Raw genomic sequence first — 24,595 nt, 5'->3', positions numbered from 1 at the left:
CGTTAGATTTTGTGAATTTGATCAAGTAGAAATTCAACCCACTTGCAAGCCGTGGCAAGCTGTCACACAGGGCTTGACGTTGGCACGAGGCAAGCTATCACACAGGGCTTGGCGTTGGCACCGGCAGGTTCTTGGATTTCAGATACTGACTGGCGCAGCTGCTCTGAAACAAAGTCGCCCTCGCATCCTCTCTGCGAGCTCTGTGCTGCTGCCTCAGAAATGCATCATGGCAACAGCTGCAACTGGAGGGCGTTGACCTTTATCGTGAACAATAACACATATAGGAAACGCAACCAGAGCATTGTAATATCATCTGTCATGGAGATTCGTGTTCGGGCGCTCCTTGGCAGGCGGCGGCCGGAGTCCAAGGCGGCAGTGCACTTCATTAGTACTCACGCAGGCCGGAGCGACGGCCAGCTCCATTATAGGGGAACCCAGTGGCATTATAGCGCGCGCCTTTTTACACGGGTCGGCTGTCCTGCAACACGCCGCAGCCAGCAATGTAAACTGAGCCAAAAATAATCCGGCTGGAACCACAAAGCGGATTAGTCTATTGTGATGGTGATTAGAGCGGCGAAATACTAGGCCACACAAAAAGCATCCGTGCGTGGTGGGAGCCAGCCATTCGGCGCACGCACGCGAACAGAGTACGCACACAGCGTTATGAAACAGTTCAATACATATTTGTGTTAAAAAATATGCTACTCTACTATGGTACATACTTGTTTAATTTTGTTTTAGCATAGGTTATTGCTCTTGATATTTATTGTACGAATCAACAAGTTTTCATCCTTCGTTTTGTATATCTATTTTTTATCTTCTGTATCGCTCGTATGAATATTATTTTAATTCTGTACTTTGCTCTCTAATTGTCTCAATAAAGCTCTTTAAACAAAAAGAAAATAGGTAGTTGTGTTTTTTTAATTTTTTTATTTCAGTAGATTTTTATTGAAAATTATATTTACATGGTGCAGAGGATATACAGGATATACATGGGAGATAACTGAAGACAAGGGAAAAGGAGGAGGGGGGGGGTTGGGGGGGGGCTGGGGTTAAGTAGTTATTTGCAGCCGTTTGTCCATATTATTCTTGCTTCTTCTTCCGTTTCTTTTGGCGTTCCCCCTTCCCCCTTGCTGATTGTCCAATTGTCTTTTCGTTCCCCTGGTGGCGTGGAGAGAGAGGTATAGAGAAAGAGAGAAAAGAGAGTAGAGAGTAGAGAGGCTCAGCTAGTTAACAAAGTAGGCGATCTTAGTAGTCTATTCAGTGGTGTCTCATCTTGCTTGGGGCTTATTTCCCGGTTGTCTCTCGAGCGTTCAGGGTGGCTTGTGTGAGGACAGGTAGTTGTCCAGCGAGAGCCACATTTCGCTTTTCTTCCCTGCGTTCGGTAGGCTGTTGGTTGTTATGTTGTCGGCCCCCCGCAGGAAAATGACCCAGTTAAACCAGGCTTTGAAGGTGGCTTTCGCTGTGTCTTTCCAGTTGGTCAATACCGTCTTGACCGCAGCTGTGAGCAGGAGGTCAATCAGGTCTCTGTCTGTTTCGGATCTTATGGGAGGATCGGTGTACCCCAGTGCTAGATGGTGGAAGTCATGTGCTAGAGTGGCCCCTGTGACGTCGTTTATTAGTGTGTTAACCGAGTCCCATAATTTCCTGACTTTGGTGCAGTGGAAGAGGAGGTGTGCCAGGTCTCCTTTCTGATTGTTGCAGTTCCAGCAGGAATCGTTTTCTCTAATACCCATGGATGCTAGTCTGGCTGGGGTCCAGTAGGCCTTGTGTATCAGCCAGAATTTTGTCTGATCTAGTGTTGTTGTCACCTTCCTTCTTGATGTGGATGACCAGAGGTCGGCGCTCTCCTTGTCAGTAAGTCCCTCCCTGCCACTGTTCCCCAATGGGCTGTGATTCTGTTGTTAAGTTTAGAGGTCTTGGGGCACAGGGCTTTGTACATGTGTGCTACTTGGTGTCCTATTATGTTTAGGCTCGTGGCATATTGTAGTATTGAGGGTGTGAGCTTGTTTATGTTTGCTTTGGTGATTGCAACTCTTATCTTTAGGAAGTTATAGAGCTCCGCGCTTTCAAACTTATGTTGTTCCTTGAGTGTGTCGAAAGTGGCTTGAGTTCCCTTATGCTGTAGCTGGCTTACTGTGGTTATACCGTGTCTGTACCATGTGTGCATGTCTAGTGTGTTGTTCCTGTATTTTATTTTAGGGTTGTGCCAAAGGGATTCTAGCTGCGTTTGCCTGATGCTGGTGTCTAGTAGCTTATCTATTCTTAGTAGGGCTTGCCTTGTGTTCCTTAGTATTGGGTTTTGTTTTATTGCGGGGTGTTTCGTTGCCGTGAGCAGGGCCACGGGTTCCATCCCGCCTAACATTCTCCTTTCCAGAGAGAGCCAGGCCGGGATGTAGTCATTCTTCGGAGTTAGCCAGTACAGGCCTTGTTTTGCTATGCATGCTGTTTGGAATAGCTGAAAATTTGTCAAGTTGAGGCCTCCTAGTGTCTTGGGCAGTCTGAGCTTTTGAAGGCTAATTCTGGGTTTCTTCCCTCCCCAGAGGAATGTGTTGATTAGCTTGTCTAGCTTTTTGAGGAAGTCTGTTGTATTGGTTAGCGGTAGCATGTTGAGCAAGTAGTTAACCATTGTGGTGACCATCATTTTGATGGTTTCTATCCTCCCCCACCATGTAGTGAATTTTGGAGACCATCCCTTGAGCTTCTCCTTAATTTTGTTTAGGATGGCTTGTTCGTTCTGGTCTAATGTGGTGTGCAGGTCTCTCTCGAAAAGGAGGCCCAGGTATTTGATGGCTTTCCTTTGCGAGGTCAGTCCAGAGGACCCCAGCATCGTCTTGTTGTTGTGGATATTTAGTGGTTTGCACTCCGATTTTTCCCTGTTCAGTTTATATCCTGATACCTGGGCGTATTGGTCTATAGTGTCCATTAGGGCCGCAATGGATCTTTCTGGGTCTTCTGTTACAATGAGGATGTCGTCAGCGTATGCTGCTAACTTGAAGGTCTCTCCCTCTATGGGTATCCCTTTTATGTCTGGGTTTGCTCGTATCATGCTTAGAAGGGGCTCTATGGCCAGTAAGAAAAGGGCTGGTGAGAGCGGGCATCCCTGCCTCGTTCCTCGTTTGAGGTCTAGCAGCTCTGACGTGCCTCCGTTCACTTCTACGCACGCCTTGGGTTCGTTATATAGGGCCATTACCATCTTCCTAAAGTTGTGGCCTAAGCCGAATTTTTTCATGCATTGATCTAGGTACGGCCATGATACCCTGTCGAAGGCCTTTTAGCATCAAGGGCGATCATGACCGCCGCATTGTTGCTTTTGGCTGCGTGGTTAATTATGTGGCAGAGTAGTCTTGTGTTATCGTGCGACATCCTGTTCTTCAGGTATCCCACTTGAGCGCAGTGTATGAGGGAGGGTAGGTATGAGTTGAGTCTGGTTGCTAGGATCTTGGCGTATATCTTACAATCCACATTTATGAGTGAGATTGGTCTGTAGTTTTTTGGGTGTTGTGTGTCTTTGCCTTCCTTAGGGATTACGATGATGTTGGCCTCTGCCATCGATTGAGTCATACGCCCCTTGCGTACACAGCTTGTGAATACCGATGTCATCGTTGGCCTGAGTGTGGCGATAAAGTGTTTGTAGAACTTGGCTGTGAACCCGTCTGGACCTGGGGCCTTGTTATCCGTTAAGCTTTTGGCTGCTCTTTCTATCTCCTCGCTTGTTATTTCAGTGTCCAGCCTCTCTCTTTGGTTTTCCGTCAGTTCTGGTGTCGTGATGCGTTCTAGCAGGTCTTTGCCCCCATCTGCACTTAGTGTTTCGTCTTCCTTGTACAGCTGCACGTAGAAGTCTTTGAAGGTGTCAAGTATCCCTTTGTTCGTCGTATGTGATTTGTTTGCCCTGTCTCTGACAGCTGCTATTGTGTGTTGTCTCTGTTTACCTTTGAGGTATGACGCCAGAGCCTTCCCTGCCCTATTGGCTGAGCATAAGTTTATCGCTTTGTATTTGTTGACCCAGGTCCCTGCCCTCTCGCTTAGGATCTTGTTCAGTTCGTATTTTTTCTTTGTTAGGGTCGTGAGGGTGTTCCTGTCCTCTAGATTAGCTATGTGTCCTGATGCTAGTGTCTTGATTTCTCTCTCCAGGTCAGTTATCTTCCTGCCTCTTTCCCTGTTTTGTCTTCCTTTGATGCTTATTATCGTACCCCTCACCGTGGCTTTTAGCGCGTCCCACAGGGTCTCCCTATCTATGTCCGGGCTGTCGTTGTTTGAGAGGTATTCCTTTATGGCTAGTTCTATTTCAGTACTGTTGTTCGTATTTTTGAGTAAGTCATCATCAAATCTCCATCTTCGTGTTGGGCGTTCGTTGTGTTTGCCTGTCATTGTTAGGCAGATGTGGGAATGGTCTGAGATGGTCCTTGGGCCTATCTCCGTATGGTCTATGAGGTGCGTGTGCGTGTCTGATATGAGGATGTAATCAATTCTACTGTAGGAGTTGTGTTGAGTTGAGTAGAAGGTGTACTCTCTCTGGTCTGGGTTTTGCAGTCTCCATGGGTCCCCAAACCTTAGTTTTGTGCATAGGTTCCGCAGTGTGTTGCCTTTCTGTGTACTCTGGCTGTGTCTTTGTGGGTGTCTGTCTATGGCTGGGTCTAGGACCTGGTTCATGTCTCCAGCAACTATTAGCAGCTCTCCTAGTGGCAGTGTCTCCAATTCCTTGATAGTCTGTTCCCAGAATGCCTTATCCTCGGTGTTGGGGCCGTAGATGTTTGCCACGTGTATGGGTTCCTCCCCTCTGAGCAGGCTGGTGACTAGTAATCTCCCCTCTGTGTCCCCTTTTGACTTAGCTAGTGTAAGTTTCGACTTTTTGCTGAGTATTGTTATCACCCCGTTTTTTTTGTTCTTTGCAGGTGACCCTATTACCTGACCTATCCAGCTGGCCTTTAGGCGGTCTATGTCCCCCTCCTCTAGTCTTGTCTCCTGCAGGACGTAGATGTCGCTCTTGAGCTTGGCCAGGTGGTCTAGGACCTTCCTTCTTTTTACTGGGTGGTTAAGCCCCTTAACGTTCATTGACACTATCTTGATGTCGGTCGTGAGATTGTGGTCTGAGTTGTGTGTCATCTCTCGTTTTGTCTGGGCTGGCTGTTAGTCTGGTTAGCTTCCGATCGTCTACCTGTTTTGGTACTGTGTACAGTCTTCCATTGTGAGTTCTCTAGGGATAGGTGATAGATGTGATAAGATAGAAAAAGAGAAAAGAGTAGTATCAGCCCATGTGTGTTCTCCTCGCACCCCCCTCCTCCCTCCATACCCCCCACCCTCTCCTCCCCCCTCCCCCCTTTACTTGCATAGTGGGTGTGCGACAACAAAGTTCCTTTGCTCCGCATCTTCCCTGAGGTAGGTTGCTGATTTCTTATTCCTTCAGTGATCAGCGTTCGCTTGTTCTTTAGTCTTTAGTGTCTGAGTCCCTTAGTCTTTAAAGCTTGTGCAAATTCTTGCGGTTAGCGTTGGTTGTTAGGGTGTGGGTCTTGGGGTTTTCTGAGGTAGTTGGTAATGTATTTCTACATTATCCATGGATGGTTCGTCCCACGTTCCTTAGTTCTGTGCCTGCTCTTCAGGCTTGCTCTGCAGAGTTCCTTTGCTGGAGCTGTGAGGTAGGTGTAGGTTTAGTGTTGTTTCCCTTGGCCTCTTAGCTTCCCTAGCAGGGAGTCTTGAGGTGGATCTGAGTTCTTGGTTATGAGGTGGATTCTTAGGGTCTGTTTCCGTTTATAGTGTTTTTTCAGTCTGATTTACCCTCATTGCTTGGTGAGGCACTTCTTTTTGGGGCGCTTTGGCCCTGGCCTTGGCCTCTCACATCCATCTCCTCGGTCGGAGGTCCTCTCATGTAGCGTCTGAGTTCCTCTGGGTCCTCGAAGACAATTGATCTCCAGTTGTCCGTGACTTTAAAGCGGGCAGGACCAGTGAAAGAGTAGTTGAGGTTTCTTTTCCGCAGAGCTTCTCTCATGGCTAGGAAGCCTTTCCTTGCCTCTACCGTAGCTCTCGAGTAGTCCTGTGTGAGCACAATCTTGCTGCTTGCCCATGTGAGGTTCTGGTTTTTCCTGGCAAAGGCAAAAATCGCGTCAGTGTGGTCCGCTCTTAGTGGGGAGCAGATTATCGCTCTCGGAGATTTCCCCGTGGCTGGTTTTCCCGCCGGTACTCTGTATGCTTTGTTGACTTCAAACTGCCTCTCAAAGTTTAGGCCGGTGAGTTTGGGGATCATGTCTTCTAGCATTGCTGCGCAAGACTTGTCTTTGTCCTCCAGACCTTCTGGGACTCCCAGGATTCTGATGTTACCCCTCCTGGCTCTGTCGTCTTGCTCCGCCAGCTGCTTTTGTAGTGTCTTGGTTATCTTTGCGTGCTCCTCAGTGATCTTGATGTTCTTGCTCGTTGCGTCTTCAACTTCACTTATTCTACTCTCTGCCGTCTCCAGTCTGGTGTTTGTGTTGTGCTGGTCAGCACGGATCGCAGCCAGTTCCAGTTGCATGTTATCTATTGTCTTTTTAGTCTCTCTTGCAACATCCTTGACTTCATTGATTCTTTTCAACACTATTTCTAGTGTTGCTGTCTCCGTCTTAAGCTTCGCCGGGGACTCCAGATTGTCTTTCCTTAGCTTCTTCAGGTCGTTTGTGTTTTTCACATCGGCCATCTTCTGCGGCTGTGATTTTCCCAGGCCTCGCGATCCGCCTACCTTCCTTGTAGTTGCTAGCAGTCTGGCTTGTGCCTGCTCTGCGGCTTGCACTACACAATTGTAGCGGAAGCGGCTTGGTACTTTTGATGAAGCAAAGCTTCGCATATATTGCGACTTGCTGTACTCATGAACCTCGTCTGTGTGTAACAAAGTAATAATTGTATGTCTTACTAATGTTTATTTTATGTTAAACGAAGTTTCCCGACGCTTGCACATGTGTCTTACTAAAATAATTTACTCGAGTCATTTAATATGGCCGCTGCTTGTATTTAGTTACTGCGCATGCGTCAGCCACACTCATGTGTCCTGATGTGTCTGCAGAGTTGGAGGGAAATTTATGCGCATGCGTAATACATAGCTTTGCCTATAACGTGGTACTGCTCGTGCCACTGCTCTTGTCACTGTTGATATGTAGCTAACATTTAGACTGCATAAGTATATTTTATGATGATAAGTTGAAAGTACAACCCTGTGATGTGATTTCATAATGTTATTTCTATGTATTAATTTGTTCTCGCTTACTTTTCATGTACCGCGGGGAATGGGGGTCCGAACTGGTTGGGAGCCATATTGAAGGTCTCTTCTGCGCATGATCATGGAGCACTGAAAGGTGGCAACTTTGGACAGCGGAACTCAGCCAGCTGGCAGCCACAGTCATGATGCTCCTGGGAAAGCCACCTCTGCGCTATGAGAACGGAGAATGTTGCTCCTCATATGATACAATGTGTGTTGTGCTACTGTTTGCTGTGCAGTTTCTCATGGGAACCCCAATCTTGCTAGGCGGTACCCATATATGTAAATGAAGCATACAAATAGTGTGTTATGATTGGTGTGTTACCCAAATCCTACCTTAGGACCAATCCAAATTGAGGGATTCTGACACTTTGCAACATTGGGGGGTGGTACACCGTCCCAAAAGAGTATATCTACCCTGGGTTCACCTAGGGAAATTGTCCGACTTGTCTGGTTTAGCTGACCTGTCACTGACCCATCGTACTCAATAGGTGACTGAAGATACAGAGCGCTGCGGAGCACTCTGTCCGAAATTGACCATAGCCTAAGGTTTTACTGAACCTTAAAGTGCTGGCGAAGCACTTTGCTGGGAGTTCGCTGATCCAATCGGGGTCTTGATCGATAGATGCAGAGAGGGTGGAGCGCAGGCGTTGCTTCCAAACTGCGGGTGCGGTCCTGTCCTGAGCGGTCCTGTCCTGAGCGGTCCTGTCCTGAGGGTTTGCTGTCCTGTCCTGAGGGTCCTGTCCTGATTCCTATTCCGAGGGTATCCTGTCCTGTCTTGGGTGTCCATTCTGCACCTGCTGTCCTTTGAGGGGTATCCTTCCTTGAGGGTTTCCTGTCTTTAACTGACCCGTGGCCAGGGTTTGGTTTCCACACCAGTCTAGGTAAATACTGCTCTAAATTCTTTAAACTTGCACCTTTCTATTTTCTGACTTTTGCTTCAATAAAGAGACATCTTTGCATATGGTGAATTTTCCATGCTTTTGCCGCAACTCTTGAAACGTAAAGTCATTTGCATATTTTCTTGATATGTTCTCATGTTACCCTACCTTTTAGAAATCATATTTTGCATTGCAGTTTGTCATTTTCTGATATGGTCTAGAACGGCCTTACTTAAACTGTTTAAAGAATTTCTGCCCTGAATGCATAGCGTCACTTGTTGCATTTCATATTAGCATTTTCCATGATTACCCTGACTTTATTTCTCTATAGTTATGTACTTTTCATTATCTTGGTTATTGATTGCCTTATTCTTGTAAGTTTGATGCTTGAAGAAAACGAACTTTAGATAAAGTTTTTAAAACTTCCAGTTGTCCGTGGTCATTTTACAACAGTATCGAATGTCATTTGAATTTGCATTTACTGCCTTTCCTTTTACAGCTAGGCCCCTGATCCGTTGAGGTCATAGGTACCCGTGTCGGTGGATGGTAAGTCGGGTACTCTGAGTAATAACGGCAGGGAACACACACAATTGGTAGCAGCCCGTGAAGTCGCCTGGTCAATGAATAGTGTGAATTGAAAGTATATGGGCCCTGAAGCCGGAAACGGCGAAATCATTGGCTGGGTGACCTCGCGCGCTCCATCAGTTTTCTGGTAGATCAGAGGATGGTTAGGGACTAGCTAAAGGTTAGGTAGGACTAGTTAGGCTAGGTAAGTCGGTAGCTGCTAGTATATTAATGCTGCTATAAAAACGGTCATTCCGAGAGACCTGATCAATCTCTTGTGAATACGCATGAATAATATCTTGTAAAAACAATTCATGAATTGTTGTATTATTATTATTCTTGTTCTTATATTGTTATATGTATTAATCCATGCGTTTGTAAACCGTATTGTTTCTTGTTGTCCGAACTCCCCGGGGAATTGAAAGGGCAAGTGGTGAATATAATCCATTGTCCTGAGGTCACAGGCTTAAGGAAAGTTAGGTGCAGGTTAGGATAACCGGGAAGCACTAACTAGGGTTTTTTTCTGAATACATGTGTGAATAAATGTCAGTAACGAGGTTCATTGGCAAAATTCCCATAGTGGCGTAACCTAGTAAGGGTCACATCGGAAGAGTAGCAGGTTCCTCGGAGCTTGGGTGAAAGCAGAGGGGTCCGCTGGGAAACCTTAGACTCGGATATATCCCAGAGAAGTGGATGAGTTTAGGGGAATAACAGGTTCACCGATGCTAGAGTGAAGGGTAGGCGGAAGAGATCTACCCGCAGCGCGTGAAAAGTAAATGGAAGTAGTTTACTTGCAGTAAAGAAATCTTTCTGTCTAGACACTTGAGCACTGTGGCGAATGTGTATTCGTTGTTAAATAACCAAGCACTGAGCACTTTAGAAAGAAAGAAAGTTTCCGTTACCTTGTGAAGGGAGGGAGTCAGCCGCGAAGCGTCTCTGACGTCTCTCCGTGCCGCGCTGGGATTGGTAGAAACAGCGGGCGGGTAGCGGGACTGGAATTGTAAAGGAGGGGTGAAGCGCCGAGGAGTGAGAACTGTCTCACGAAGGGGCCGCGCACCCATTGGTCGAAACTATTTGAACGCGTGCACCCCATTGGTTGCCCGGAATTGCAAGACGCGTTCTGATTGGAGGTAACTTTGTAAACAAAATTAAGTGTAGAAATCGTATGTGGCACTCGTATTGTCCAGAGACTAGACCCGATCCGAGAAACCAAGGGTTTGAAAGGGATCAGTGGAAAGCCAATAGATACGATATTATGTACGGAGGAAAGAGAAAGATGTCCCTTGTAAATAGGGTAAAGAATTATTTCAAAACGGACAAACCAATTAAGTCTAGAGAGGGCGTTATTGTCCCGCCACCGAATACTCCCGCCTCATTCATGATGTTTGACCGAGGGTACAATACCTGTGTGTGGTTGGAGAATTGGGTGAAGTACACAAAAGATGACGGAGTATTGGCTTTTCCGTTAGATGGTACTTTCAATGGTAGAATTTTATTTAATTTGAGAACCCGAATGAATGAATTACATCCCAGACCGAGATTAACGCAGTATGAGGCATTAGAGGAATGGGAGATTGAGGCTTTCGAAAGAGAGAAACCCCGGATGGACAAAGGTCTGACCAAGTGGTACCCCAGGCTGAAACAAGAGACCAGGGATAAAAGGATGAAACAGTGGAGACAGAGTATGATTGTTGAGGGTCTGTTTCCCATGATGCCAGCAGGTAACCCTTCGGCGGGAGAGAAAAAGACAGAAAAGAGTAAGCATTGGGGAGCCCCTGGGGAGTCAGACGATGAATTTTTAGATGACATTTTTACAAGAAGTCCGCCACCTTATAATGAGGGAGCCCGACCTTCCAGTGCAGGAGAAATTGCCCAATGTCCATCTATTAAGGAGGAGGATAGATCCCTATGTAGGGGGGGAGGGGGCCAGGTATTGCCCTATTATGAGAAGCCCGAACCCCCAGAAGTGAGGACTATATATCCTAGAATGCCCGTGAGCCCGGAAGAATAATATTCCCGTGAAAAGCTCTTTTTCCCCAGACCTCTTTATGAAAACGAAGAAAAGCCAGTAAGTTCAGGAGTGCCCTTTTTGCAGCCTCCATATGGGGAGGAGCGCAGGTCATTCGGCACAGGAACTTTGTTTCCGAAACCAAATTATGGTGGGGGACCAAGTGAAACGCATCCTACTGCCCCGAGTTTTACGCCTCACCTGACCCCACAGATAGTGCCTGAATGAACATTAGGAAGGATACTGGAAGAAAGGGAGCAAGAAGTTCTAGCTAGACAGAGAACAGAAATAATTCAGAAAATCTCCCAGTTAAACACCAGTCCTGAAGCTTTGACCATTCCAGTAACTATTGGACCAGTGGTTCCGTTATATGGGAATAGTCAGGGAAATCCGAACCCTTCAGTTCTGAACCCAATTATGGCACCACCCAGACAGGAACCCATAATAATAGATGATCAGTCCAGTGAGTGTGAGTCTGAAGTTGCGTTCTTGGACCTGCCAAGCAAACAGATCGGAAAGGGAATGCCGAAGCGGCAGAACCCTTTTGATGCGAAAGAAATTAAATTAGAATCAACGTCAGGTACTAGGAGTGTGTCTCTGGTAACTCCGGAAGAAATTGAAAATTGGAGTCGTGAATTAGAGAAACAGGCTCCGCAAACGAAATCTTTAGACCTCTACAAGCTGAGGGTAGAAATAGAGGAATTAATGGCAGGAAATGTGGGATTAGACAGATTGAATACTTATTCGGAAGAAGAATTGCTGTTTATGTGTAAAAGCCTTACCCGGAGTACTAGAGTGCTCCACGAGAAACTGACAGACACCGCAGCTAGTATGGGGATAGATATATCCAGATCGAAGCCCTTGCAGAAACCATACCGAGCTGAGTTCTCAGACAAGGATTTAGAGAACTTGAATGTGTCAGGGAGGAAGTTGCAGATTAAAGAGTTGCTTGCAGTTTTTCAAAAATGGGGAGACGTGGAAAGATGGAAAACGAGGTGGGTACGAAAGAAAGATGAGGCACGATCCAGACAAGCGACCCCTGAGTTCCCTCTGAGAGAAGTAGATAAGCCCGAAACGTTGTGCCCCATGCGTGAAGTACCGGGTGGGAGGTATGTGCACGTTCCATGGTCCAGACAGGATATTATGTCCTTTACTAACGATTTTCCGAAACTGCGCGAGAAACCGGTCGAATGGTACCGGCAAGTGGAAAGGTTCGTAAAGGTGCAAAAATGCCTGTGGAAAGACCTGGATGGGTTTTTCGACATTGTGGTCCCGGTCGATCTATGGACCGAGTGTAAAATAGCCATAGCCTGGCCTAGTGAGGAGTACACAAGAGATAAAGAAACAGGGGAGCCTTCGAAGGAAGTTATGAGAAAATATGAGCAGGTAATTCAGCACTTGAAAGAAAAAGTGCCCGCAAAGGAAACTGATTGGACCAGGATAGATAGAACAACGCAGGAAAGGGATGAGACAGTGCACTCCTATTACGAAAGGCTGTTGCAGGTGTTCAAAACCTACAGTGGTATAGATAACATCGAGATGAAGGATATGACACACTTTATTTACAGGTTTGTAAACGGTTTAAGACCTGAAATTTGTCAGTGGATAAAGGATAATAAAATCTGTTGGCACTCCAAAAAGGTAGACGAAGTCCTGCGGTACGCAAAGTACTGCGAGGACGAGATGGCAGAAAAGAAAAAGGCTCTCAAGGAGAAAGTAATGTGGGCTCAGGTGAAGCTCGCAGAACAGCAGGAAAAGCAGTTGAGTAACATGGTCAAAAATGCTAAGAACGAAGGTCCTGGGGGAGGGGGAGGAGGTAAGCCCCGGCCCAAAATGAGCAGGGAAGAGGCTATGAAGAAATTTCCCTGCCATCAGTGCGGCGAAATTGGACACTGGCGCAACGAGTGTCCTTATTTACCTAACGATAACCCCAAACCACCTGATTTAACTCCACAGACGCAGAAAGAAAGACCAAGAAAGACTCAACCACAGGTAAAAACAGTTCAGGTGCCCCGAGCACCAAAGCAAGTATACAGGGGAAAACAGGCAGAGGGTGATGAGATAGAAGTTTGGGAAAGTGGTGAGAACAGAAATGCAGCAACTTCGCAGTATCTATTAAATGATACCTTCCTTTGTGATGACCAGTACTGACGGGGCCTGAGAGGGGAGGACGAGGAGTGCGTACTTGGCGCCTCCTTGCCGGTAGACCAGTCCGGACCATACATTGAAGGAAAGGTTGACGGAAATGATGTCACCTTTCTGTTGGACACAGGCGCTACCCGTTCTACTGTGAGAACAGTGGACGTTCCAAACCTACCCCTCTCGGGAGAAGCAATCCAAGTAGTGGGTGTATCTAATCAATTGATTAGTACTCCTGTTACCAAGCCCATGGAAATATCAATTGGAAATTTTAAGGAAATGCATAGATTTGTCGTTTGTGACACCAGTCCAGTAAACTTGCTGGGACGTGATTTGCTGTGCAAAATGAACTGTACCATCTTTTGCACACCAAAGGGTGTTGAAATTCAGACCCCAGATGAAGACGGCATTTATAAATTAATGCTGGTCCGCCCTGACTCGGAAATTAAACGAATGACCATGCAGGATTTACCCAAAGAACTCCAAGAAGCAGTGAAGCCAGAGGTGTGGGACTTTACTGGGAAAGATGTAGGGTTAATGAAAAACGTGGACCCCATACAGATAGCAATAAAGGACAATGCTGTATACCCCAATACTAAACCCTACAGAATGAATGCAGAAGTGAAAGCTGGTGTTACTGTGGAAATACAGAAATTGCTAGAGGGGAACATCATACAGGAGGTATGAGTAGCCCATGTAACTCCCCGATTATGGGCATTAAGAAGCCTAGTGGCAAGTACAGAGTAGTGCAGGATCTACGAAAAGTCAACAAGATAGTAGTTCCCTGTTGCCCTATTGTCCCGAACCCAGCAGTGATTCTGTATCAGATTCCCTGGGATGCTGAGTGGTTCACCGTGATAGACCTGTGTCATGCATTCTTTTCCATTCCCTTGCATCCAGATAGCAAATTTCTTTTCTCATTTGCCTTCAATGGTCACGTGTATTGCTGGAACCGGGTCCCTCAAGGGTATACAGAGAGCCCCTCTATCTTTAATCAGATCTTGAAAAAATGTTTGGAAACTTTGGTCTTACCTGGGAATTCTGTCTTAGTGCAATACATAGACGACCTCTTGGTGGCGTCTAAAAGTCATAAGGATTGTGTAATTGACACTATTGCCCTATTGAATCACCTGTGTGAAAAAGGACATAAAGTGGCCCCTGATAAGTTACAGTTTTGTGCAAAATCGGTAAAGTATCTGGGACACCAGATAGAAAAAGGTGTCAGGAAAGTGACATCCGAAAGAGTGAGAATAATTCAAAAGATGCAGTTACCGCGTACTCAGAAAGAGATCAGAATGTTCCTGGGAGTAATAGGATACTGCAGGCAGTGGATTCTGGGATTTGCAGTCCTGTCTAGGCCCTTGATAAGAATGACCAAGAGAGGAACTCCAGATATTGTAGAGTGGGATGATGAAAGCTTAACAGCCTTCACCAAACTGCGAGATTGTCTGTGTACAGCCCCTGCATTGGGAATGCCAGATTATACCAAGGAATTTGCCCTATTCTGTGACACTCGCGATAATTGCGCATTGTCAGTCCTGACACAAAATCATGGCACAACTAGAAGGCCAGTGGCATATTTCTCTGCCACCCTGGATCCAGTGGCTGCTGGATTACCAGGTTGTCTGAAAGCAGTAGCTGCTACCTGCGCAAGTTTAGAGCAGAGTGAGTCCATTGTCATGGGACATCCGGTAACTGTGTATGTTCCACATGGAGTGGTAATTTTGCTGACCAGAACGAAAACTCAGTATCTTACCCCTAGTCGGCTGACTAAATACGAGAGGATTCTTGTGGGTGCAGCAAATGTAAACATTGTTAGGTGCAGTATTCTGAACCCAGCCACCTTACTCCCCGACCCAAAGGACATGGAAGGGGGGGTGGATGATGAACATGATTGTATTGATCTAACGGAATTCAACACCAAGCCACGCCCAGACATAAAAGAAGTGCCATTGCCTGAGCATGACAAAGAATTATTTGTAGATGGTTCATGTCTAAGGCATGAACAAGGAGGCCTAAGTGCTGCCTATGCGGTAGTCTCCTTAGAGAAAATTGAAGAAGCAGGTTACCTATATCACATAAAGTCTGCACAAGTAGCCGAATTGATCGCCATGATAAAAGCTTGCCAAATTGGGAAAAACCTACGCATAACAGTGTATACTGACAGTCAGTACTGTTATGGGGTTGTGCATGACTTTGGCCAATTGTGGCTACAGAGGGAGTTCCTGACTTCATCAGGTACCCCTATTCGAAATGGAAAAGTTGTTCAGGACCTTTTAGAGGCAATCCAGTTACCAAAGGAACTGGCAGTGGTAAAATGTGTTGCTCATAAGAAGAGCATGGACAAAGTATCACTGGGAAACGATTATGCTGATCGAGTGGCCCAATGGTGCGCCAGAGATCGGTATATCGTAAATCCAAAACGAGGGGGGCCAGGAACCAGCTGCCAACTTCAGGTGTTTGAAGAAGTGCCCACATGGGATGAAGTGAAAGAGTGGCAGCAGGCGGCACCTTGGCAAGAAAGAGAGAAGTGGAAGGAAGATGGGTGTCGACCAAGACGTGTGGATGGTGTCATTTTGGGCCCAACTGGTATGCCTGTGTTACCTAGACACTTACTTAGCACAATGGCGAGATTGATACATGAAGGATCACACATTGGTAGGGACGCCATGATTCTAGTGTTCCAACAGACTTGGTACAGTAAAAAGTTCAGGAAAGTAGCAGAGTCCCTCTGCCAGAGGTGCCTGTCATGTCAAAAGATGAACCCCGGCAAGAAAACTGTGGTGGAACTGGGAAAAATTGGGAGGTCCGGGGGTCCCTTTGTAAGAATACAGGTTGATTTCATCACCATGCCCCGTTGTGAAGGGAAGCGATATGTCCTTGTCATGGTCTGTTTATTTTCAAAGTGGGTGAAAGCTTTCCCTACTCCCCAAAATGACGCAAAAACAGTAGCTAAGTGTTTGTTGAAAGAACTTATACCTAGGTTCGGGGTTCCAGTCACTATTGAATCAGATCAAGGCTCACATTTTCAGAATGCAGTGATCGACGAACTCTGTAAGGCCTTTGGAATTTCCCAAAAGCTTCACTGTGCCTACCGTCCAGAGGCTTCTGGAGTAGTGGAACAAATAAATGGAACTATCAAAAACAGACTAGCAAAACTGTGTGATGCATCTAAACTGACCTGGGTGAATTCCCTGCCCCTGGTCCTGATGGGACTCAGAAGTGTTCCTGATCGCAAGACAGGCCTAAGTCCTCATGAAATCATTATGGGAAGAGTGATGAGACAAGCATGGGTGCCAGGAAGCAAACTGTTGAGTATTACTGATGATTTGGTGCTTGAATACTGCAAGAGATTGGGTGACCAAGTGCGTTCTATCTCTCGCCAGATCGGAGAAGACGCCATCCTCAATCCAACGACTCCTCTCCACAAACTGGTCCCAGGGGACTGGGTGAAGATAAAGAAGCATACTCGGAAGAGCTATCTGGAGCCCAGGTGGGGAGAAAAACGTCAGGTGATCCTGGTAACTACCACAGCAGTAAAGTGTGCAGGAGTTCCACGCTGGGTACACGCCAGCCACACCCAGAAGGTATTACCAGACGAGGAGCCTGAAGCAGAAGGGCGTCCAGCAGAGGACTCTGCAGGAGCTAGACCGGAAGTAGCTGACAACGTACAGCCCAGTACCAGTCAAGCTGCAGAATCAGCGGACGTTGGCCCAAGAATAGTTGACAACGAACTACCAAGAACCCAACCTGCTGAAGGGGTCCAAGAAGCTGAGCCAGAAGTAGCTGAAGACGAGCTGCCGAGCATATGGCCAGAGGAGTGGATTCCATTGATTGATCTCACTGAAGACCCCATTCGAACAAGTGAGAGACTTTGGGAAGGTAGAGAGTGGACTAGAGAGGTAAAGAAAGGCACAGGCGAAGAACCTCAGGATCTTGAGATTCACATCAAAACTGAGGAAGGAGAAGGTCAGACAGGGACAGAGCACGTAATTGATACAGAACAAGTGAATAATATGGAGCCAGTGTCTGCTACTGAACAAGTAAAGGATACAGAGCAAGTGATCGATACTCCTCCACTGACTCCTGATATCGAGAAGGGACAGACCAGACATAGTGTAATAGTTCGAGCAGAAGAAAATCAAGAGATCGAAGTGCTTGAACAGGATCAGAGAGTACCAGAAGAACGTGTTCAGGAAACAGAAAGAGAGACTTTTGAAAAACAAAAACAAAACTGTCCTGAACAAGACCAGATTAGTAACCAGGCAGAAGAAATAAATGCTAGCCCTGGAATTAGTCAGATAGAAGGGGAAGAAACTGAAACTGAATTGCCAACAGTTAATGAAAACAAGAGGACAAGAGAAGGAAACGAAGTCCAAGTACCAACAAAAAGACTTAAGAAAAGAAAGCATCTTGAGCCTAAATTCGTAAAGAAATTGAGACTAAGGATAAAAACAGTAGAAGAAAAACGTGCAGAAGAAAGGAGAAGTGCTCGCATAGCTGAACAACAAGAAGGTACTTCCAAAAGAAGGAGTGATCGAATAAAAAGACAAAACAAGAAATACAAGTCACCTGAATGGACACTTGTGTTGGAAGAACTTGAAGATCTTGATATAACTGACGTAAGCGACGGAGAGCCCGTCCCTGAGTACTCTGACGAAGAAGAAGAAGAGCCACCGTGAATTTGCACAAAGTAAGCTACTCGTGTAAAGTCACAAAGAGGGGTCGAGAAACTTCTACTGAAGCCAAAATGTCTGATTCAAACGTGAATGGTAGACCTAGTCGCAGCTGTTGCAAAACATGCTGCAAGGTATGTGTATGTAGTATAGTTGTCCTGGTATTAGTTTGGATAGGACTAACAATTTTCATTCCCTTTGCTGTGAGCAAAGACACTAATATTGTCCCTACTGAAATTGTAAATACTGACGGTGAGGAGCTGACAACACAGAGTGTAGCCAGACATGAAAGAGCACTGAGACAAACAAAACAAGACTTAGAAGCATCAGATGAGGGAGGACTACATTATCATGGAGCCAAGAACAAGACACACTTAAATGTTTTCGCAAACTTGTTAATACACTATGTAGAGACTATGGAAATTGAAGATTGCTATGTCTGCATGAAGCTACCTACCTCTGTAGCTGAAGGCGTGACATACCATCACTTGCCGCTGACATATGGAATCTCCTGTAGCATTTTAGCTAGTTTATTTTACAAAAGAGGACCGTTACAGTACTATTACTCTAACAATGACGTGATCTTTTCTGAACTTCCTATACGTGGGAACTTGAATCCTGTACATACCAAAAGTGACGTAATACGATATATGGGAGACTACTTCCTGACTATAGGTAACATTGACATAGCGGACGCACACAGAGATAACTTGACTTGTTCTTTGCGTGAGCAGGAAAAGATGTTCCTGAACATGGCAGAGAAAAGGAGAATTAAAATACAAAAGAAGGCTAATGACGAAAGTCAGAAAAGGCCAAGATGGGCAGAGAACATGGAAGGCACCTCAACTGGTGGGGCGGGTCCTGCTCTGTTGCTGGATTTTGAAAAGAAAGGCAAGCTATGTCTTCACCGCGAGAAGACTAGCTATTATAATAACATTTTCATTGGTTCCAGTGAATGCGAACATAATTACAAAGTAATTGGAGGTTGGGGTTTCAAAAATGGGTCAGAGCCTGTGTTTCCTGGAATTTATTATATTTGTGGGGACAAGGCTTATTTCAAATTGCCGGATCACTGGTATGGAAGTTGCTATTTTGGCATTGTCTTCCCGAAAATATACCATGTGAATGGAGTTGCTGGAAGCAATGAAAATACTAATGGCTTAGTGCGTAGTAAAAGAGAAAGTATAGGTGAAATTATGGGTAGTATTTTCAGTGCACTGATACCTGGAGTGGGAGTGGTTCTGAACACTCACAGAATTTGCAAATTGTCTACTATAGTGGATGTGTTGTCTACTGACACAGCTCATGGATTTCTGCTGGTCAATACCGAAATGGTTGCGATTAGATCAATGGTTTTGCAGAACAGACTTGCTCTTGACACCTTATTAGCAAAAGAGGGCGGAGTCTGCCGGATGTTGAAGTCGCAACATTGTTGCACTTATATTCCGGACAAAAGTGTGCAGCTTAAAAGATATGTGAAAAACATTACTAATTTGGAAAAGGAACTTAAACCACTCGAGGTTGATAGTGCCTGGAAGAGACTGGTAGATGGTCTCTCAAATGTAGGTCATTGGCTTGCTAGCATAGGTAAAAGCTTATTGTTCAAGGTACTGATGCCAATTGGAATTATAGGTCTCATCCTATTCTTCATATTTGTCTGCTGCAAGTGTCGTAAGCACACAAGGAAGCATGAAGTGAATGCAAGAGGAGTGAAACGAAGTGTGGATGAGCTCGAATTAGAAGAGATGAATAATCAGATCTATAAAAAGGTGAAGAGTTCTCACCCTACCAAAACTGAAAGAGAAAAGCTGGAGAGATTGCTGAAAGAGATAGAACTATATAGAGTGTGAAAGAAAAGTTGGCATCTGGTTCCATTATATTTTGTGATGATAGTAAATATCATCAAAGAGGGGATTGATGAAGCAAAGCTTCGCATATATTGCGACTTGCTGTACTCATGAACCTCGTCTGTGTGTAACAAAGTAATAATTGTATGTCTTACTAATGTTTATTTTATGTTAAACGAAGTTTCCCGACGCTTGCACATGTGTCTTACTAAAATAATTTACTCGAGTCATTTAATATGGCCGCTGCTTGTATTTAGTTACTGCGCATGCGTCAGCCACACTCACGTGTCCTGATGTGTCTGCAGAGTTGGAGGGAAATTTATGCGCATGCGTAATACATAGCTTTGCCTATAACGTGGTACTGCTCGTGCCACTGCTCTTGTCACTGTTGATATGTAGCTAACATTTAGACTGCATAAGTATATTTTATGATGATAAGTTGAAAGTACAACCCTGTGATGTGATTTCATAATGTTATTTCTATGTATTAATTTGTTCTCGCTTACTTTTCATGTACCGCGGGGAATGGGGGTCCGAACTGGTTGGGAGCCATATTGAAGGTCTCTTCTGCGCATGATCATGGAGCACTGAAAGGTGGCAACTTTGGACAGCGGAACTCAGCCAGCTGGCAGCCACAGTCATGATGCTCCTGGGAAAGCCACCTCTGCGCTATGAGAACGGAGAATGTTGCTCCTCATATGATACAATGTGTGTTGTGCTACTGTTTGCTGTGCAGTTTCTCATGGGAACCCCAATCTTGCTAGGCGGTACCCAGATATGTAAATGAAGCATACAAATAGTGTGTTATGATTGGTGTGTTACCCAAATCCTACCTTAGGACCAATCCAAATTGAGGGATTCTGACACTTTGCAACATTGGGGGGTGGTACACCGTCCCAAAAGAGTATATCTACCCTGGGTTCACCTAGGGAAATTGTCCGACTTGTCTGGTTTAGCTGACCTGTCACTGACCCATCATACTCAATAGGTGACTGAAGATACAGAGCGCTGCGGAGCACTCTGTCCGAAATTGACCATAGACTAAGGTTTTACTGAACCTTAAAGTGCTGGCGAAGCACTTTGCTGGGAGTTCGCTGATCCAATCGGGGTCTTGATCGATAGCTGCAGAGAGGGTGGAGCGCAGGCGTTGCTTCCAAACTGCGGGTGCGGTCCTGTCCTGAGCGGTCCTGTCCTGAGCGGTCCTGTCCTGAGGGTTTGCTGTCCTGTCCTGAGGGTCCTGTCCTGATTCCTATTCCGAGGGTATCCTGTCCTGTCTTGGGTGTCCATTCTGCACCTGCTGTCCTTTGAGGGCTATCCTTCCTTGAGGGTTTCCTGTCTTTAACTGACCCGTGGCCAGGGTTTGGTTTCCACACCAGTCTAGGTAAATACTGCTCTAAATTCTTTAAACTTGCACCTTTCTATTTTCTGACTTTTGCTTCAATAAAGAGACATCTTTGCATATGGTGAATTTTCCATGCTTTTGCCGCAACTCTTGAAACGTAAAGTCATTTGCATATTTTCTTGATATGTTCTCATGTTACCCTACCTTTTAGAAATCATATTTTGCATTGCAGTTTGTCATTTTCTGATATGGTCTAGAACGGCCTTACTTAAACTGTTTAAAGAATTTCTGCCCTGAATGCATAGCGTCACTTGTTGCATTTCATATTAGCATTTTCCATGATTACCCTGACTTTATTTCTCTATAGTCATGTACTTTTCATTATCTTGGTTATTGATTGCCTTATTCTTGTAAGTTTGATGCTTGAAGAAAACGAACTTTAGATAAAGCTTTTAAAACTTCCAGTTGTCCGTGGTCATTTTACAACAGTATCGAATGTCATTTGAATTTGCATTTGCTGCCTTTCCTTTTACAGCTAGGCCCCTGATCCGTTGAGGTCATAGGTACCCGTGTCGGTGGATGGTAAGTCGGGTACTCTGAGTAATAACGGCAGGGAACACACACAATTGGTAGCAGCCCGTGAAGTCGCCTGGTCAATGAATAGTGTGAATTGAAAGTATATGGGCCCTGAAGCCGGAAACGGCGAAATCATTGGCTGGGTGACCTCGCGCGCTCCATCACTTTGATAAACCGGGTCTTTGTTTTTGCCCTTGCTCCCTCCAGCGTTTGCTTTGTCTCGTTCGCCTGGTATGCCAGATTAGTTGCCAAATAGCTTACCAGCCTGCTCCTTTGGCGCGTTGCTGTGGATTGCTGCGCTGCAGTTGATGCCGTTGCCTTGTGTGCTGGCTTGGTACTTTGATGTGCCGGGTCTTTGTTTTTGTACTTGCCCCCTCCAGCGCTTGCTTTGTTTCGTTCGCCTCTGTTGAGGGCTTTAAGCTGTTGTCTTTACTCTGTCACTTTCACTGGTCCTTGCCTTGTTGTTAATTGAGGCTTTTAGCATTTGCTGCCTTTAGGCGCTTCGCGTCTCTGTGCGCACTCTGTGTGCTGGCTGAGATCGTCTGTCAGTCCCTCCTTAAGTTTGGTTAGCCAGAATGTCTTGCCAAGTTTTCCCTTTAACACGTTGTTTGCACGGAATCTCAATGCTAGCTGCGGCGTTTGGGGGCATCCGCGGGTTGGCTGGCGCTGCTTTGTATGTTTGTGCCCTTTCCTTGCCTGGGGGCTTGGTGCTATTTGTCTTTCCTCCTTGTTAGGATCTGCCGATCTGCGGGGAGGGGGGAGGGGGGTCGCGCAGGCTCCTCTGCCCCCTTCGTGTGATCGCTTGCAGTTTGTGCGCTTCGGCGCTGTCGTCGGGTCTCTTTCTTTTTCCGATTGCGTGCCTCGGGGGGGCACTGCCCTCTTGGGACCATCTTCCCTCTTTGTGCCTGGCCTCGCACCTCGTTTCCGCTTCTTCCCTTTCAGGCTGTGCACTTCCGTTTCCGCTTGTGCCCTTCCGCTTCCGCCCCTGCAATGGCTGCCACCTCCCGGTATTTCCGGTTTCAGTTCCTTTTACCGGGCTTCCCGCTGTTAAGTGCTTAGGACGTACTTGTCGGGTGCGTCCCGTCTGGTTAGGCTTCCCGTTTCTGCCTTTCTCCTTTTCTGCTCTCAGCTTTCTTCAACAAGCTCTCCGGCGCTTCTTTTCTTTCTCCAACCTTCCTTTCCGCGCTGCTTGTGCTCTCACCTCTCGCTGTTTTCCGGTTACACTCGCGACTCCCTGGCTTGTCGCTTCGTTTGGGAGTGACCACTTCGTTCGGCCGGTCTCTTCCCCCTATCTCTGTCCGGTCGCCATCTTGCCTCTCTCCTCTCTTCTCTGTTGTTGTAGCTCTTCAGAGTTGGGTTTAGCTGTTGGAGCCTGTTTTGAGATCTCCGGCTCTTACCACCTTGTAGCCCTTATCTTCATAGTTCGTAGTTGTGTTTTTAAAACAGCAAATCCTCAGAGATTCCTTCTGGTGAAATTCAATCAGTCCCATTTCTGTGTAGTGTTGTCGTTATGCGTCATAAAACTGAGGGATATTTTAAGGATTTTGGGGGGCCTGGGTCAAACGTATTTTGGCTCCCCCAGTTTGGATTAGGTTTGAATGAACCAAATTCTGCTCTTTCTTGCCTTCTCTTACCAGGTCACACACAGTGCAAAGCCTCACTCGACCAATTTTTAAATGTATTTACATATGATATGTAGGGATAGTGATGAGTGTTTTCAATAGTGTAGCACAGCAGCAGCTCACTACTATTATTGCTAATAATTTCTCATATGTGAGGTCCTGTTTTGATCTCAAAGACATTTGTTTATGGATGTTCCATGAAACAAAAACACAACGAGTCGATTCGCAAAGGTAAACTGATACGAAAGAAAGTCTAACTTTACGATTTTCGGTATTCACAAAGGCCATTTACTACCCGTAAATGCCTTTTGTGAATACCGAAAGTCGTAAAGTAAGATGCTCGTCTCATTTTACCTTTGCGAATCGGGACCAACAATTCTCTGCAAACTCACACATCACCCATATTAAAAATAAGTTACATAAAAACTTATTTAAAACGGTAAACAGAAATAATATCGACTCCAAAATATCGACTGGACATAATATCGAGTTCAAAATATAGACTGGACAAAATATCGACTGGACAGAATATAGACAAAAAAAATATCGTTTTTAAGGTAAGTAATGTAATATCGAATGTTAAAAATATAGAAAGTTAAAATATCGAAGTATATAATATAGGTAATTAAAATTATCTAATTTTTAATAGTATCTAATTTTTTATAGTGTTTTTTATGTTATTATATGTGTGAAAATTGTGTATTTATGTTATAATTAATTTTAAATAATGAAATTAGTTTTTTTATTTTTTGCGTAATTAAATTGTGTAGCGGGTTGTGGGTTTATAGGGGAATAGGGTGGGAAGTAATTTAATTATAATTAATTAAATATGTAAATGTATTTATTGGTATTATTTTTTAATTAATTGTTAATTAATTTATATTTGGTAATTAATTACATTTTAATTGGCGATTAATTTTAATTAATTGAATGATTGCTAATTAGGCTAATTTTACTAATTTATTTTCTGTACGGGTTGTGGGTTTATAGGAGAATTGGGTGGGAAGTAATTTAATTAAAATTAATTAAATATGTTAAAATATTTATAGGTATTTTTATAGAATTAATTGTTAATTACATTTTTATGGGTAATTAATGAAATTTTAATTGGCAAATAATTTAATTTAATTTAATAATTGCTAATTATGTTAATTTTACTAATTTATTTTCAGTAGCGGGTTGTGGGATTATAGGGGAATAGGGTGGGAAGTAATTTATTTATAATTAATTAAATAATTCAATTTATTTAATTGTATTTAATGTGAAATAATAGATAAATAAGTTTTAATTGTTAATTAAATAATTTTTAATTTGTAATTAATTTGGATTAATAGGTAACAAATAGTAATAATTAATTTTAATTTGTAATTTTAATTGATTAATTGTTATATTAAAATAATTTGGTAATTACTTTAAAATAATTTGTTATAGATATTAATTTATATTTTTTAAAATAATATATGAAGTATTTACTTTCCCTACTGTTGCACACTCTGGAGTGGGAATAGTAATTTTTACCCCTACGCTATCCAACGCTTTCCCTACTGTTGCACTCTTTGGAGTGGGAATAGTAATTTTTACCCCTACGCTATCCAATGCTTTCCCTACTGTTGCACTCTTTGGAGTGGGAATAGTAATTTTAACCCCTACGCTATCCAACGCGTTCCCTACTGTTGCACTCTTTGGAGTGGGAATAGTAATTTTTATCCCTCCGCTAT

Source organism: Lissotriton helveticus, chromosome 5_1, assembly GCF_964261635.1.
Source record: "Lissotriton helveticus chromosome 5_1, aLisHel1.1, whole genome shotgun sequence".
Classification (NCBI taxonomy): domain Eukaryota; kingdom Metazoa; phylum Chordata; class Amphibia; order Caudata; family Salamandridae; genus Lissotriton; species Lissotriton helveticus.
The sequence above is the reverse complement of the archived record's forward strand: the minus strand, read 5'-3'. Positions refer to the sequence as shown.